Below are 15698 nucleotides of genomic sequence, written 5' to 3'. Positions count from 1 at the left end.
TGCATCTGTACAATGGAGCTAATTATCTAACTCATGAGGGTTACTTTGAAGACTGCAGGAGTCTATAAAGTGCCTAGCAGTACCTGATACAGAGTAAATGTTCAGTAAATGTATCTGTCATTTTTACAAAAAGAACAACAACATCCACATCCTAAGACCGTTGTAGGATAAAATGAGCTCCTATGCATTAAACCTCTCGATGCCGTAACGAGCATGCTGTTAAAGAGTTCAATAAATGTTCACGATAATTCTTATTGACGTTTGTGACAAATATGGCAATGACTCTGGAGGCTGACATGGATGGGAACGTTTCCATTCCCACTCAGCAGCTGGCCAGGGAGGTGTCCTGAGCCCCCAGAGATACACCTGCTTGATTTTCCATGTCTGATGTCACAGCATAAAGAACAAGTCTCCAGAAGGTGAGGTAGCCTAGAGGGGGGTGGGGAGTGGATTACAGGGATGGAATAAGGTCTACCATGGGCAGCGGTGGGCCAGGGTCCCCAGGATCTTTCTCCTAGTCCTGGCTTCCTAGGGGACCCCAAATCTGCCAAACTCCAACTCGGGACCAGTGGGAGCTTGGCCAGGGCACTACCTTCCTCCCCTCCCCCCCTTCCACCCCCAAGAGAAATTTCTGCCCAAGAAGCCAGGGTGTTCAAATTCCAGAGCAGAGTCTACCAATGGGCCATGAAATCAACTTAAAGGGTCAGGACTATCATTTTTATAAAAGAGAACGGAATACAACAGAGCCCTAAAGAGGGTGAGGATGTGAGTTATCCATGAGGCTGGTTTCACTTTCATCTGTGTGTACATGGGAGCTCAGTGGCATCCTGCTGTAAATCTATTTCTTACTGAATGTCATAATGAAAAAGCTTTGAAAGCCCCAATAGTAAGGATGTTTTAAACCAAGGTAAAGAAGTCATCTGCAGGAAAGTCAGGTTCCTGCCCCATTAAACCCCTTTTAAAAACACTGTGATCCTGAACTGGGGGGGGGACGGGGGGGCAGGGGGGCAGCTTCTGTAAATATGAGACAGTCAGCAAAATGTCATTAAGGTCTGTAGATTAGATAACAGAATTGTGTCAATGTTAAATGTCCTGGGGTTGATAATTGCATGTGCTTATATAAGAGAATGAGTGGCCTTGCTCTTACGAAATACATATGAAGTATTAGGGGTAAAGGGGCATCATGCCTGCAATTTATTTCCTAATGAGTCAGAAAAAAAAAAAAATATTAACGTGACTATTTTTATAGCATATATATAGAGATGAAGCAAACATAGCAAATGTTAACAATGGGAAAATCTAAGTGAAAGGTATACAGGAGGTCACCGTATTATCCTTGCAACTTTTCTGAGGGTTTCCAATTTTATAAAAATAAAAAGTTTAAAGAAGAGACAGTCGGGACACCAGCCCCAAGTCCTGGAGCATCCTAGCTGTGCTGGGAGCCAAGCATCTCACCCTTTTACATGTGCCCGACCCCAATCCTCACAATTCCCCATTACCACTCGCTGGCAGAGCCAGGAATGGGGTCCAGGCCAGACTCCAAAATCAGTGCTCAGCATTTGTAGGGCTACCTCCCTGGCACAGTAGGCATACAGGCGGCCAACCTGGGCCATAAACCCACAGCCCGGAGGTGACGTGTGGACGAGGTCCTGGAGCCCTAGGGGTTCTGTTTCCTTCTCCTGGAGCCCGGAGAAGACACTGAGATCCTGAGTGCCCCATGTCGGTGAGACACCAATGCCATGAGAAGGTCAAAGGCCACTTACGTTTTGGAGGCTCCTCGGAAAGGGCTGTTGTTCTGGACCTATTACAAGAGGAAGCAAAGAAGGAAAGAAGAGAAGATCTGGTCAGGTTGTGGCTTACACGAGACCCAGAGCCTTCTTCCATGTGTGACCAACTCATACATGCTGGGAGGGGCCAGATCAACACCCAGTGGGTGTTTCCCAGGGCTGGGAAAATCAGGGGCTCAGACACTCATGCATACACGCACATGCTCTCTCTCTCTCTCTCTCTCTCTCTCTCACACACACACACACACACACACACATACACACACACACACACACACACACACATCTCCTGGATGCAGGGCCCTTCAAACTGTCAGCAGCAAGAGCCACCGGGGCCCTGTCCCTACCCAGGAGCCTACATCCCTGGGAGCCCCGTGCCTAGCCATGGGCCCAGCTCTGTGAATGGCTGTTCCCTGTGAGCACAGAGACATGATAAGGCAAGACAGAGGGGCTGAGGAGGCCCTGGGGGCCCCAGATTCTTGGGAGAATACGGTAACTCATCGACTGGCTAGAGCCTCCGAGAATCATGGTGCCAAGGAAATCTGAACTTTGCTGAGCCAAACAGTCCCCAAATGTGATTGACCCCAGAAGGCTTTTTTTTTTTTTTTTTTTTTTTAATAGAACACCTCCTGTTCTTTGGAACTCAGCTTAGGGAAAAATGCAAATGGGGGAGGATCACCTCTCCCTCTCACTCTACCAGCAGAGCAGTGCTGGAAAGCTCCCTGGTTTCCTAGAATATAAAAATGCAGAAAACCAGGAAATGGCTTATCAACTAAGATCTCACATTTCAGTGAACATGTAAATGAAGGGTAAAGAAGGAAAGGAGGGATGGTGGGAGGGCAGAAGAGGCTGCAGGGTGGGCAAGTCTTTCCTTACCATGCCTCAGGCCCTGCCCTTGGAGCCCCTTCCTGACAGAAACATGGCCCCAGCAGTCTACGGAGTTCCCAGTCCCCCAAATTACACAACTTCATTGCTACGTCAGGGCCCCCATGGGCTCACGTGGGTGCCCACTGTGTTCAAGGCCCTGTGGGGTAAGAATATTCAGTCAATAATTTATTAAGGGGTCCCTGGCTGCCTCAGTTGGTAGAGCATGCAACTCTTGATCTCTGGGTTGTAAGTTCGAGCCCCATGTCGTGTATAGAGATTACTTAAAAATAAAATACATTTTTAAAGATCATGGAGCACCTACTATGGGCCAGGCACTGCTTTAGGCACTGGCAACACAGCAATGAGCAAGACAGCTGAGGTCCCTGCTGTCATGGAGCCCAGAACCCCACGGAAAGGGCCAACATATGACACAATGCCTCGGAGGCTTCCCATGGCATCGCGAAGGCTGGGGTAGATTAGTGATGCCTACCACAGGTGTAGGTGCTGTGGCGCGAGTAACCTGCCATCCTGACAGCAAGGGAAGAGGGAAAGGGGGAAAGATGAAGAAGCATGTTTAACGCACAGTTATAAGCATAATGTTAAGGGAACCAGAAGAAGGAGTATAATTCTATCTGGTGTGAGAACATTGCAGTTACGTGAGGGCAGCCCAGCTCAGGAGGAGGAGGAAAAGAGTGGCACTAAGTTCCTGTGGGGACAGCCTCCTGGCACCCATGACCCTTCTTCTGGGGACAGCCTCACATCTCTTCCACCTGGAGACCCATGCACACCCACTCTCAGCCCATAGGGCTCTGGGTGGGCATGTGAGCCAGGCCTAGCCAACCAGAGAGGCCGTGACAACTGGCTCAAGGATAAGGGCTTGACCAAGCGTGGACAATGAGAGTGATGACAGGGGCTTGTGCTAAAAATATCGTGAAAAAAGAAGGCTCTTTCGGGGCCCCTGGGTGGCTCATTCAGTTGAGTGTCTGACTCTTGATTTCAGCTCAGGTCATGATCCCAGGGTTGAGGGATCAAGCCCGGCATCAGACTCCATGCTGAGTATGGAGCCTGCTTAAGATTCTCTCTCTTCCTCTGCCCCTTTCCCCTCCTCCCACACTCTCTTAAAAAAAGAGGGGGTGGAAAAAGGCTCTTTCTAGGCTGAGACGGCTATGCTGGGACAGGAGGTATCCTATGCAGCTGAGGATAGCCCAAGGAGAATGAAGCCAACACAGAAGCCTAGGAATGGAGAGAAAGAAACGGAGGTCCAAAGACCTGGATCCCGCCATGCCTGAAGTATGACCCGGGGCTTTTCAATTAAGAGTCAGTAAATATTCTTTCTCTTTTATATTCTTTCTTCTTCCTCTTCTTCTTCTTCTTCTTTTCTCTTCTTTTCTTCTTCTTTACATTCTTTCTTCTCTTTTCTTCTTCTTCTTCTTCTTCTTCTTCTTCTTCTTCTTCTTCTTCTTCTCCTCCTCCTCCTCCACATTCTTTCTTCTTTACATTCTTCTTCCTCTTCTTTTCTTCTTCTTCTTTACATTCTTTCTTCTTCTTCTTTACATTCTTTCTTTCTTCTTCCTCTTCTTCTTCTTCTCCTTCTCCTCCTCCTCCTCCTCCTCTTCCTTCTTCTTCAAGTTAGTTTCAAGTGATTTCTGCAACTTGTAACTCTAAGAATCCCGGCCTACACCCTGTCTCAGATGTGCTGTATAACTTTGTGCATGCCCCTTTATCTGACATTCAGGTCATCAGAAAAGTGGGGCACAGATGAAATGAATCTGAAGTCCCCCTGCAACCCTGGTACTCTGGCTACCAAGAATGTGCAGCAAAGGGTAGGACTGACCCTCCCTGACTCCTGGGCATTTGGCCTGAGATGGAGAAATCAGCCGTTCTCAGAGTTAAGCCTTGAGGGCTTTGTTAAACCGGAGTGCTGGGCCCCACCCCCAGGGTCTGAGTCAGCAGGTCTGGGGTGAGGCTCAAGATTCTACCTTCTAACAAATTCCCAGGTGATGACGTGACTGTGCATCCTGTGACCACATTGTGAGGACCCAAACTCCAAATCTGTTCTCTTCCCAATCGCCTGGGGCAGGTGCCGGGTGCAAAAATAAAGCCCCAGCCACGCAGAAGATCTCAGCAACCTCAGCCCTCCATCAGATCCCCAGTTGCAAGGATGAACCAGTATTTAAACAATGACGCACCAGGTCCCAGCTCACAGCCCTTCCAGTGCCTACGCTTCCGGCCAGCCCTCCACCCTGGGATGCATCTAAATAACGAGGCTGTAAGACTGACAAGGAGCCTTCTTGGGTTCCGGCAGGCCCCACACTGGTCTTCCAGGAGCTGGGAGCATCCCCGGGCAGCTCGTCACGCCAGGCAGCAAGACCCACTTCAGACCTGATCCTGACACACTGCCTCAGGCCGCCCTGCTGTCAGCGCTGCTTGGCTGGCCCTGGGCTCTCCCTGATTTACATCCGACTTGGCTGCCTTGAAAAGCCTCCTGTGGCTTTTGGACCGTGGACACCGTTCAGTAGAAAACGGCTTCCCCACCAGCATCCTTTCCAAGGTGGCTCTGGCCCAGAGGGCCTGGCCTGGCTCAGCGGCCTCCCAGCTGTGTGACCTTGGGGGCAAGTTACCTGTGGTTTCTGGGGCTTTGACTTTTCACAAGCAAAATGGAAATCATTGTATCTCTTGTGATGGTTAGGGAGATGATGCTCACAAGGCACAGGGGCTGGTTGAGGAAGTAGGGCGGGCACCCAAGAGCTATGATTTACCTCCTTTATTCAAAGCGTGGTCTGCAGACCAGCAGCAAGATCACCGCCGGAAGTTGGTTAGAAATGCACAACTCAGGCCCTCAACTCAGTCCTCCTGCATGGGAAGGGGCATCTTAAGCTCTCAGGTGACCTCTACAGCTTTCAAGTCTGAGCACTGCTGTGCGTTTACCATTATCATGGCTGTTGCCATATCCCATCCAAGATGTAGCAACAACCCGCAGGCCTGGGGGAAACACAGGCACGGGTCAGAGGGAAGGAAGAGATGGAGGGGGAAGAAAACTTCTCCCGCGCCTCTCGGCCTCCCCACTGACGACGAGCCCCTCCACGGCTCGGGTGGGTGGGGGACCGCTGCATCCTGCGATGGGGCCTTAAAGAATAGGTACCGATCACCCACTTACTTCACTCACAGGCTCGGCCAAGCTAACGTGATCCACTGAAAACATTCCAGGTCTCAGACCGAGGGCTTCCGGCGGCCGATTAGGGCTGCCCTCGGATCCTCTCTGCAGAAGGCTGACTCTTTTGCATTCAAGGAGGCAAACGGCCGTCTGCCTGGAGCCCGCAGCCCGGAACTCCCGGCAGAGGCTGACAACAGCGGGGCTGCCTGGGAAGGTGCGTGACTCCGCCCGACGTAGGGGTGTGCCTCGGGCCCTTCGCGGAGCAGCGTGGGGGCTGCCTGGATCTCCCCAGCTCCGGCCTCAAGCTACCCCCGTGGAAACACGAAGGTCTGCGCTGGAGGGCCGTAAACACGAAGCTGGCCTTCGTGAATCTCTCGCGCGTGCGCGCCGCGCTGCCAGCCCCGTTGGATGAACAGAGCGGAATGCTTCCACCTGCGCGGGGTCCCCTGGCAGCGCATTTCCATGCCTCCAGGGCCAGGCCAGACCCAAGGAAGCAGCTAGGGGGTCAGGGGCGTGTTGAGGGGGTGGCCAGGTGGGACGGCAGTGTGTTCAGAGACACTAGACAACGGCCAGATGCAGCCGCAAAATAAATAAACCTTATGCTGAAAACTACTGGCTCGATTATACAACTCCGTGTGGGCAACACAAAACGTGCCTGTGGTCCAGAGCTGGCCCCGGGAGACCATTTTGCAGCCACTGGTACTGTTTTTTCAGGCCTGGGGCTTGATCTGGCAACCAAAGTCTGGTGCCCCACGCCGCTGCGATCATTCATTAAACCATTTTATAGTCAGCTCCATGAGGGAGGGTATGGACATGCTTTGGTCTGAATGGCTCACCTGCCACATCCCCAGGGCCCAGAACCAATAAATATGGATGGTGATGGGTGAATATAATTTTCAAGCCCGGACCCACTCAGTTGTTTAAACTATAGGCTCTCATCTCAGAATAGATGAAATCAGCCTTCAGTTGTGTGCTGAGCACCTACTGTGTGCCAGGCCCTCTGCTGGATGCGGGTGCATCTATCCCTCCCTCCCCGGCTGTGCTGTCAGTCAGATGAATGGATAAAAGGCAACACTGCAAAGATCTGAGCTCTGTCCTACAGAGGCTCCGAGCAAGGTTAGATTATGTACACTTTGTCTCATCTGATCCTTTTTGAGTACTTACTATGTGTCAGGCACAGTTAAGGGTGTGAAGGAAAGCTTCATGAAGCAGGCAGCTTCAAGCTGGCCCTTGAAGAGGGGGAATAAAAAGAGAAGGGAGAGGGGCACCTGGCTGGCTCTCAGTCTGTAGAGCATGTGACTCTTGAACTCAGGGTCTTGAGTTCAAGCCCTATGTTGGGCATGGAGCCTACTTTGAAAAAAAAGAAGGGAGGAAGGGCCTTGTGGGCTGAGGCATGGCAGAGCCAAGAGAGCCCCAGGCTCATTTTAGGAGCAGAAAACAGCCAAATCACGAGGAGAGGGGAAAAGTGGTAGCCGATGAGGGTAAACACTGGCCAGGAGCCAGATTCTGCAGGGCCTCGAATGCCAGGCTAAGGCGTGTGGACCTGATTTCATACAGCACTAGGGAGCCACTGAAGGCTTCTGACAAGGAGAGTGGCATGTTCCCACAGAGCGATGCCTAGGAGGAATAGAGCCTGGCAAGAAGCCTGTTGTCTCAAGCCGTAGGGATATCCACCCAGAGAAGAGATACCAAGTGCCATCGGGTGAGAGCATGAATGTCCTTGAAATCATGGCCTGAGTCTTCCCTGAGGCCTAACTCAGCAGCCATCATCTCCAGGTGCCAACTGGCTATGGGGCAAGAGGGCAGAGCCCTCATGACCACCACCTTCCGGTGCCCTTCACCCACTAAGCATGACTCTGCTGAAATACACTTCACCCCTCCACCCCCCACCCCCCCCCACCAGGCAACAGGCAACCTGGCCTGGGTTAGAGACTTTCTGCCGGAAAGGGGATGGTGGAACATGGCAGTGATTGGCTTAGCACTTTTATTGTGTGCAAAGAGCCGAAAAGCCGTGGGAGGGCCAGGACTCTCAGAAGTGCCCCCAGCCTCCCAGCCTCCATTTAATGGGGAGGCTAAAGCTCCAAGGGACTAGGGAGGACCCAAGTGAGCAAATCTAGAGCTCAGCCCCGGCCCTCTAGCCCTCTTGCAATTGCCTTGATTCTATTCCACAGAGCTGCCCACGGGAGCCAGGAGGTCCTGCTTTCCAGGAACCCCCATTCCGGATTCTGCAGATGTCTCTTGAGCAACCAAGTGCTAAGGAATCTTTTGGATCAGTATGGCTTCGTCCTCTCACTCCCTTTCCTATTAGCTGTGATAAAATCAGAATCTGAATTATGAATGTGGCCATCGAGTCTGAAACAAAGGTAAAAACCCTGCCCTTAAATTTACCTGTTTAACGTAATCACTGAATGGAGCCTGAGTCTGGGGGAAGAACTCGTTTGGGAACAATGGCCCTTTTGATAGCTGATCAGCCTCATTCAGACCTCACTCTCCAGATCCAGAAAGTGGATGGGCGGGGAGGCTTAACTCAAAGATCTCAAAGTCCCCACACTTTTCCCCCTGCCAATGGACCACTCCCCCTCAGACCTTCCATGCTTTTCCCTGCCTGGACCTGGACTTTTGCCTGCCCTTGGCATGAGCCTCTGGAACTGTTCATTAACCTCTTCCTGATACAGATCTTCTCCCCTCCTGTGAGACTGAGCCACTTGAGCACAGGGGCTGTTTTATTTACTTATCCTTGCCCTCCTGGCCTTGGCACTCAGCCTGATACGCAGTAGGTGCTCAGTAAAGCTCTGCAGTGCCGCCAGTGGAGTAAGGGGGGGCTCTGTCTCATTCTAATTCCCTTTCCTATATCCCAGCTGTGTGAGCTGCAGCACAAGTTACTGTCCTGAGACCGGGTGAACTCATCCAGAAGATGGAGGGAAGAACCCCCAAGTCAGGCACAGGGCTTAAATGCAGGAAGGGAGACAAGGCATCTTGGGTGCTCAGTAAGTATCAATCCTTCCCACCTCAGCCTGCTGAATGGCCTCGGCCTGCTTCTTTAAGTTCAAAGTCACCGGATGGGAGCTTTTCATTCACTGAGCTGGCAGCGCTTGTGGTGACTAAGACAGGCCAGACTAGGTCAGTGATTCCCAAATGCAGACTAGCTATTCAGGGTGGCCTGGCAGGTCTGTACGTTCTGACAAATGGCGGTCCCACAATGGTCCGTTGTTTGAAGAGTGAGTGGCAGAACCAAGAACAGTACGATGCCATTTTCGATAACAACACCACAGAATGAGAGCCAGCTTGCTGGACACGTCCTAAATAGCCCCAGATCAAAGAGGACCTCAAAACTGAAGAGAAAACTGACCTAGAAAGTAATAAAAAGGAATATATATGTCCACGTAAATATCCAAGGGATTCAGTTAAAGCTGTATGCAGAGGAAAATGTGTAATCTTACCATTATCAGAGAAAGAAACAAATAAACTGAGTGAAGACTACAGTGCACTTTTTTTTTTTTTAATTATCTTTAAGAATCACTTTTAGTAGGTGCGCCTGGGTGGCTCAGTCGGTTAAGTGTCCGACTTCGGCTCAGGTCATGATCTCGCGGTTCACGGGTTTGAGCCCTGCGTCGGGCTCTGTGCTGACAGCTCAGAGCCTGGAGACTGCCTCAGATTCTGTGTCTCCCTCTCTCTGCACCCCACCCCCGCCTGCTCATGCTCTGTCTCCCTCTCTCTCTCAAAAATGAATAAATGTTAGGGGAGCCTGGGTGGCTCAGTCGGTTAAGCGTCCCACTTCGTTTGGCTCAGGTCATGATCTCACGGTTCATGAGTTCAAGCCCGGCGTCAGGCTCTGTGCTGACAGCCCAGAGCCTGGAGCCTGCTTTGGATTCTGTGTCTCCCTCTCTCTCTGCCCCTCCCCCGCTCGCGCTCTCTTTCTCTCTCCTTCAAAAATAAATAAAAACATTTAAAAAAATTTTTTTAATGAATAAATGTTAAAAAATATTTTAAATCACTTTTAGTTGATAGGGTTTTGTAGTGCTTGAGGTGTATTACTTCTGTAACTAAAAGAATCCTTTGACAGTTTCTCATAAAGTTAACATATTATCCACCCTACAACCCGGTCTCACTCCTAGAGCTATGGAAAAGATAAGCCCACTAGAAGACTTGTACAGGAATGCTCATAACAGCTTTATTTGTAATCATCCCAAACTGGAAACACCCAAATGTCCATCGACAGGTGAATGGATAACAACAGATAAATCCATACAGTGGAATACTACTCAGCAATAAAAGGAAGCACCTTCTGATACACTCAACAGCATGGATGGATCTCAAAAACATCAAGCAGAAAGAAGCCAGACACAAAAGCATATAGACGACACAAGTCCATTGATACAAAGTTCTAGGCTTGGCAAGACTAATTTGTGGTGACAAAAATCAGAAACTAGTCGCCTCTGGGAGGGGAAGGGCACAGGACGACTAACTTTCTAGGGGAGCTGGGAATAGTCTATTACCTTGATCTGGGTGGTTAGTTACACAGGAATATAAATTTGTCGAAACGCATCCAACTGTAACAGAGACTTTGCATTTCACTGCATGTAAATTATATCTTAATTCAAAAAGATTTTTTTTTAAATCACATGGAAATATTTAAAATACAGATTCCCCATGGGGATCAATTCAGTGTGTCCACGCTGGGCCCGGGAATCTGAATTTGTAAAAAGTAACTCAGGTCATTCTCCACCTAATTAGACTCAATACTGCCTGACCCCTACCCCCCTATACTTCCCTTTCTTTTTATTGTTTTGGGTGATTTTTCTTGGGTATATTGGTTTTTATAAGGGAGTTGGCAGACTCGCAGAGCTTTAGAAACAGGACAGCAATTTCCATTCTTTCTCCCCTCTCTTGGCCACCCAAAACCCCTGCCCCTCAGCTCAGGTTTCCAAACAAAGCCTCTGACCAGGTGAGGTGGGAAGAGAAACCCCAATGCCCTGTCCAGGGGGCAGACATTACTCACCCTAAAGACTCCTGGGCTTCATGCTTCCAGGGAGGTCAAAGCCAGTAAGTTAATGGCCTGTGTACCTATTAAACTGTATGTCCAGGCCTTCACCCTGTGTTTACAAAAAGAGCTCAGGGCAAGAGTCACTGGCACAGAAAACGCTTTGTGCCCTGACCAGCAGGGGCCCAGCTGGCCATCTTCGGTTTCCTGGACCCCAGCCTAGTTCCTCACCTACCGTCAGGGGTCTTCTGGGCTCCCGGGTTGAACTGGCTTCTCCACTGCTGCCCCCAAAGCCAGTCTGATGCTATTTCTCTCCCTGCTGCTGCCCTCAGAATAAAGCTCAAGCCCATTTACCCAGTGCCCACTCCCCTCTACCACCTGGCTCCTGCTCTCTCCAGCAGGGACCCTGCAAGGCTTATCATGATGGCTATTTCATGCCGCTGTGCCTTTGCACCTGCTATACCCTCTGCCCAGAATGCCAGCCCACACTGTTCTTCCACTCACAGAAAATGCCAGCCCTGACACCACCCCCTCCAAGAATATGAACTGCCCTCTGCCTACGACCTTGCCATCAACGTACACCTGGTCTCTTGAGTCTTCACAGCATGCCACGGATGGCATGGTCACTGTCCTCTCTCCCTCTGGGCTACGAGCACCTTAAAAGCCAATATTCTACCCCAGATCCAGTGCCTGGCCAGAACTGACCTCAGCTAGGTTACTCAAACAACTAGATGAGGCACATTAAAAAAGCTCTCTTTGGGGCGCCTGGGTGGTTCAGTTGGTTAAGCGTCTGACTCTTGATTTTGGCTCAGGTCATGGTCTCATGGTTTGTGATCGAGCCCCACATCGGCCTCTGTGCTGGCGGGCTCTGGGCTGGCATCACGGAGGCTACTTGGGATTGCCTCTCTCTCCCTCTGCCCCCCCCCTCCCCCCGATCCCCCTCTCAAAACAAACAAGCAAACAAACAAAAGAGCTCTCTTTTACACTTGAAGGCCACCCTGGGCATGTCCACATCCACAGCTCCTCCCCAGAACCCATAAATTCAAACAAACACTTGGACCAAGATAAGGTGGCCAACACAGAGGAGTGAGATATAGCCCCAAAGAATCTGACTCTTGCTTATGACCTTCTGCCGAAGAGAGTGACCAGCCTGCACCTGTGGGGGTCACCCTGGGGTTCCGAGGTCAGCCCCGTTCCCGCCCAGATCCCCACCCTGCTGTGGTGAAGCTGCACTCTGGTGCTCTCTGTATTTGTCAACTCTTTCCTATATACAGGAATGTGTCCAATGTAATTTTTTTTAATGTTTATTTTTAAGAGAGAGAGGGACAGAGAGACAGCCGTGCCAGCAAGGGAGGGGCAGAGAGAGAGGGAGACACAGAATCTGAAGCAGCTCCCGGCTCTGAGCTGTCAGCACAGAGCCTGACGCGGGGCTCGAACCTCCGAACCGTGAGATCATGACCGGAGCCGAAGTCAGACGCTCAACCGACTGAGCACCCAGGTGCCACTACAGGAATGTGTTCAATGACTCACAGGGATCTTATTATTTCAGGAACTTTGGAAACACTTTCAGAGTACAGCTCCCAAGTCCTTTGACAGATGGACAGGCAGACAAGTTGGAAGTTAGAAAACACCATCACCAGAACCCAAACTGCCTCCTGGGGACTGACCCTTGTGTAGGAAGAGTGGCACAAAAAAGGGAGAGTGTATAACTAGGGACAGAATTGAGGTGCCAGTGGGCCCCAGGCACCCACCCTCCAACCCTGAGGACTGAGGCATCTGTGACTCTCCTTTTCCCCAGGTCCCAGCCAGGGTCCAAGTTCAACACTTCAGCACAGCAGTGACTAAAGCTCCACAGGGCCAAAAGTCGCAGCTGGCCAAGGGAAGACGCCCAAAGCCCACTCTCATCACTATCCAGTCAAGGCAAAGTCCTCTAGGCAGCTCTCAGTTTGCTGATCTCTAAAATGGGCACTTCCCACTCTGGCCTCCCGACTCTGCAAAGCAGATGTGACCCAATCACTGCAGGACAAGTGGAGAGGAGGGAGAGGAATGGGGCAGAGGAGGCTGACTGCAGCTGTATCATGGGCCAGCACAAGGGTATCCCTGAAGGACAAAAGCTCAAGAGTGCACCTTGGCCCTGCCACATACCACAGTGACCTGAGACCTCGTGATACCCTCTAATCGGCAGCTACGAAGCCGAGCCCAGCTTTACAGCTTACCACAGGCTTATTCACTCTCATCTCCCTCAATCCCCTCAAGGACGCAGCGAAGCCGGCATTGGCGTCCTTGCTGCCCAGACGGCCAAGCTGAGGTTCAAAGAGGCCAAGAGTATCTCCCAAGGTCACCTACCGACTAAGACACAGTAACTGAGGCACGGTAACTGAACTCAGCTCCCTGGGGACATGCTCCTGCCTCTCAGTCCCAGTTTACCTCATAACCAGTCGACTCCACCCATTTTACAGATGTGGAAACTGAGGCCAAGAAAAGGTTGCACAAGGTCAACCGGGGGCCGAGCCAGGCTCAAGCCCAGGCCATTCTGCCAAGCCCGCTCGGTGCTGGGTTCTCAGCCGGTGCCCTCGGGCATCCCTCTAATCCCCCTCAACACCATCCTGATTAAACTCCTTCCCCCACTCCCACCCCCGTACCTGCTCATGCCCACCCCACACTCTTCAGGATGACTCCCTGGTCGAGAGGGAGGCAGGCGGTTGCTAAGCACTCACCCGCTCTTTCTCACAAAAATAAACTCCTTCTGGCTGGGAGACTCTGGATGAGATCCCCTCCCTTCTAGCCAAGAAAAAAATTAAAAAGAAAATTTAAAACGACTTCTCCATGACATTTATTTGAACGCCAGCAGTGCCAAAGCGTGGGCCAATTTACCGAAGTCCAAATGGAGCCAGCCACGCGCCACTAACCCTCAGCCCAAAGACCCTCCGTTCAAGTGTCTGGGCAGTTACTGAGCTGATTTATTTCTCCAGGCCGGAAATGGGGGTTCGGGCTGCCTCCCAAGCCTTTGGGGCTGGTCCTAGGGGACACCAGGATCTGGCAGAAGCTAGGCAGTGACCAAAATAGCCAGGCCGGTGGCCCTGCCCGGCACACACCTCCCTCTGAAGGCCGGGGAGGGTGGCCCACAGGTCCCCCCCTCCAGTTTAGGCTGAAGCTTTGAGGCTGTCAGAGGAGGTCCCCAAGATTCTCTATCTGGCTTCCCTGGTGGGAGGGGGACGAGAGTCTCTTGCTCGAAAGAGGAACCCTCAGAAGGAAGCAGAAAAGGCTAGAGGAGGATGTGTCCTGCTGTCCCTGCCTGCTGCCCATTTGGCCCCCAGCTGTCCCTCGGGGCCTCCGTCCTGCCACGCAAGACGGCTGGACGTTGGCACCGCCACCTGCACGCCACACACGGGCAGCACCCTTGGAGCCGTGCCCCCCTATTACCTCTCCCCACTCGCTCCCTGCCCTGGAGAATCAGCTCTGGCTGTTCCGTCCTCCAGGCACCGGGGACACTCCCTCAGGTACTGCCGAGAGGACACACAAGTGCCCGCAAGCAGGGGCCCGGAGACATAGCCACACTCTGGGACACACACGTGCACAGCCAGGTACTCGGAGACACAGTCACATACACACAGGTCGACACCAGACACACACCGGGACACACAAGTGCACACATCCAAAGACACACTGACACAACCACACTCAGGTATCAGACACACCACAACACACAGAGACACACAACCCAAGACACAGAACAGCAGGCACACACGGAGACACACAAGTGCACACTGCTGGAGAAATGGAGCACCACCCACCCTCAGAAACACAGACACACACGGGGACATGGGGGCACAGACACCCAGTGAGACGGAGGGAGACACACACACACACACACACACACACACACACACACACACACACCTGCCGCCTGCACGAAAAGCCCAAGCCCTTTTCGCTGGCCAAACAATAACAGCCCCGCCAGCGGGTCCGAGCAGGCGACCCTCCGTCCCTCCCTCGGTGGCGAATGGGGCGCCGGAATCGGGGGCACTCGGCGGGGAGGTCGGGCCGGCTGGAGCGCAGGGATGGGGAGGGGGCTCCGCGCGCCCGGCTCCCTCTCCCTCGGGTACCTGGGGTGGCCGCGGGGCTGCGCTCGGCTGCGCTCGGCTCCACTGGCCGGGAGCTGCCCTCCTGCTCCGTCTCTGGCCCGCGGGCTCTGCGCTCCGCGCTCCTTCCCGGCTTGGCTCGGTCTCCGGGCTCGCGGTCCTCGGGGCTCGGTGCTGGCAAGCGAGCAGGGCTGCGGCCAGGGCCCGGAGCTCTGCGCTGGCGGCGGCGCGGAGGAAGCGGTAATTTATAAGCGGCTTCTTCCTGACCTCGCGTGTCTGTTGTCTGAGCAGGCAGCTCTCAGCATCACCCATCCTGCTGGGTGGAAAAATACCAGCTTGGCCGGGCCGGGGGCGGGGCCGGGGGCGGGGCCGGACGCCCAGCCCCGCCCCATATGCGGACGCACACATGCACACACACACACACACACACACACACACACACACACGCGCGCGCGCGCGCGCGCGCACCACACACGCACGCGCGCACGGGCTCGGACAAAGAGCCCGGGCTCGCCGAGCGCGCGCGCACACACCCTCATGCAGCGCGGCGAACGTTTGGCCCACCGCTTCCCCTATTAGAGCGCACTTCTCAAGGAAACCCTTTCCTTTCAAAAGCTGGTGCCAAGTGGTACAGCCGGTCGTCAGCCTCCTGCTGCTTCCAGAAAAAGAGCTAGAGAGCCCCGGGCCCGACCCGCCCCCTCCCTTACCCACCGCCACCACTCGCCCATCCACCTGGCTCAAAAGAGGGACCTACCCCTCATTGAGTGGCCAGGTCCCAAACCACTCCACTGCTTCCTTTTGGGCGGTCATCCAGGTTCTCCGACCTC

General features: G+C 52.7%; 1 protein-coding gene across 3 annotated transcripts in view; it reads right to left on the bottom strand.

Annotated features, from left to right (window-relative positions):
- Positions 1 to 15184, bottom strand: part of SLC6A6 (solute carrier family 6 member 6) — an 88858-nt gene extending 73674 nt beyond the window's left edge. Inside the window, exons 1-2 of one of the 3 annotated variants that reach the window (XM_058725873.1) lie at positions 14896 to 15184; positions 1764 to 1801 (exon numbers count right to left, since the gene is read on the bottom strand). The gene's annotated coding sequence lies outside the window, so the exon portion shown is untranslated. Of the gene's footprint in view, positions 1 to 1763; positions 1802 to 14689; positions 14843 to 14895 lie in introns of those variants that run through there. The other 2 variants (XM_058725874.1, XM_058725877.1) reach the window with 2 other exon arrangements.
- Between the last annotated feature and the right edge of the window lie 514 nt (positions 15185 to 15698).

Source organism: Neofelis nebulosa, chromosome 4 (genome assembly GCF_028018385.1).
Source record: "Neofelis nebulosa isolate mNeoNeb1 chromosome 4, mNeoNeb1.pri, whole genome shotgun sequence".
NCBI lineage: Eukaryota > Metazoa > Chordata > Mammalia > Carnivora > Felidae > Neofelis > Neofelis nebulosa.
Note: the sequence above shows the minus strand (reverse complement) of the source record. Positions and strands in the feature narration are given on the sequence as shown.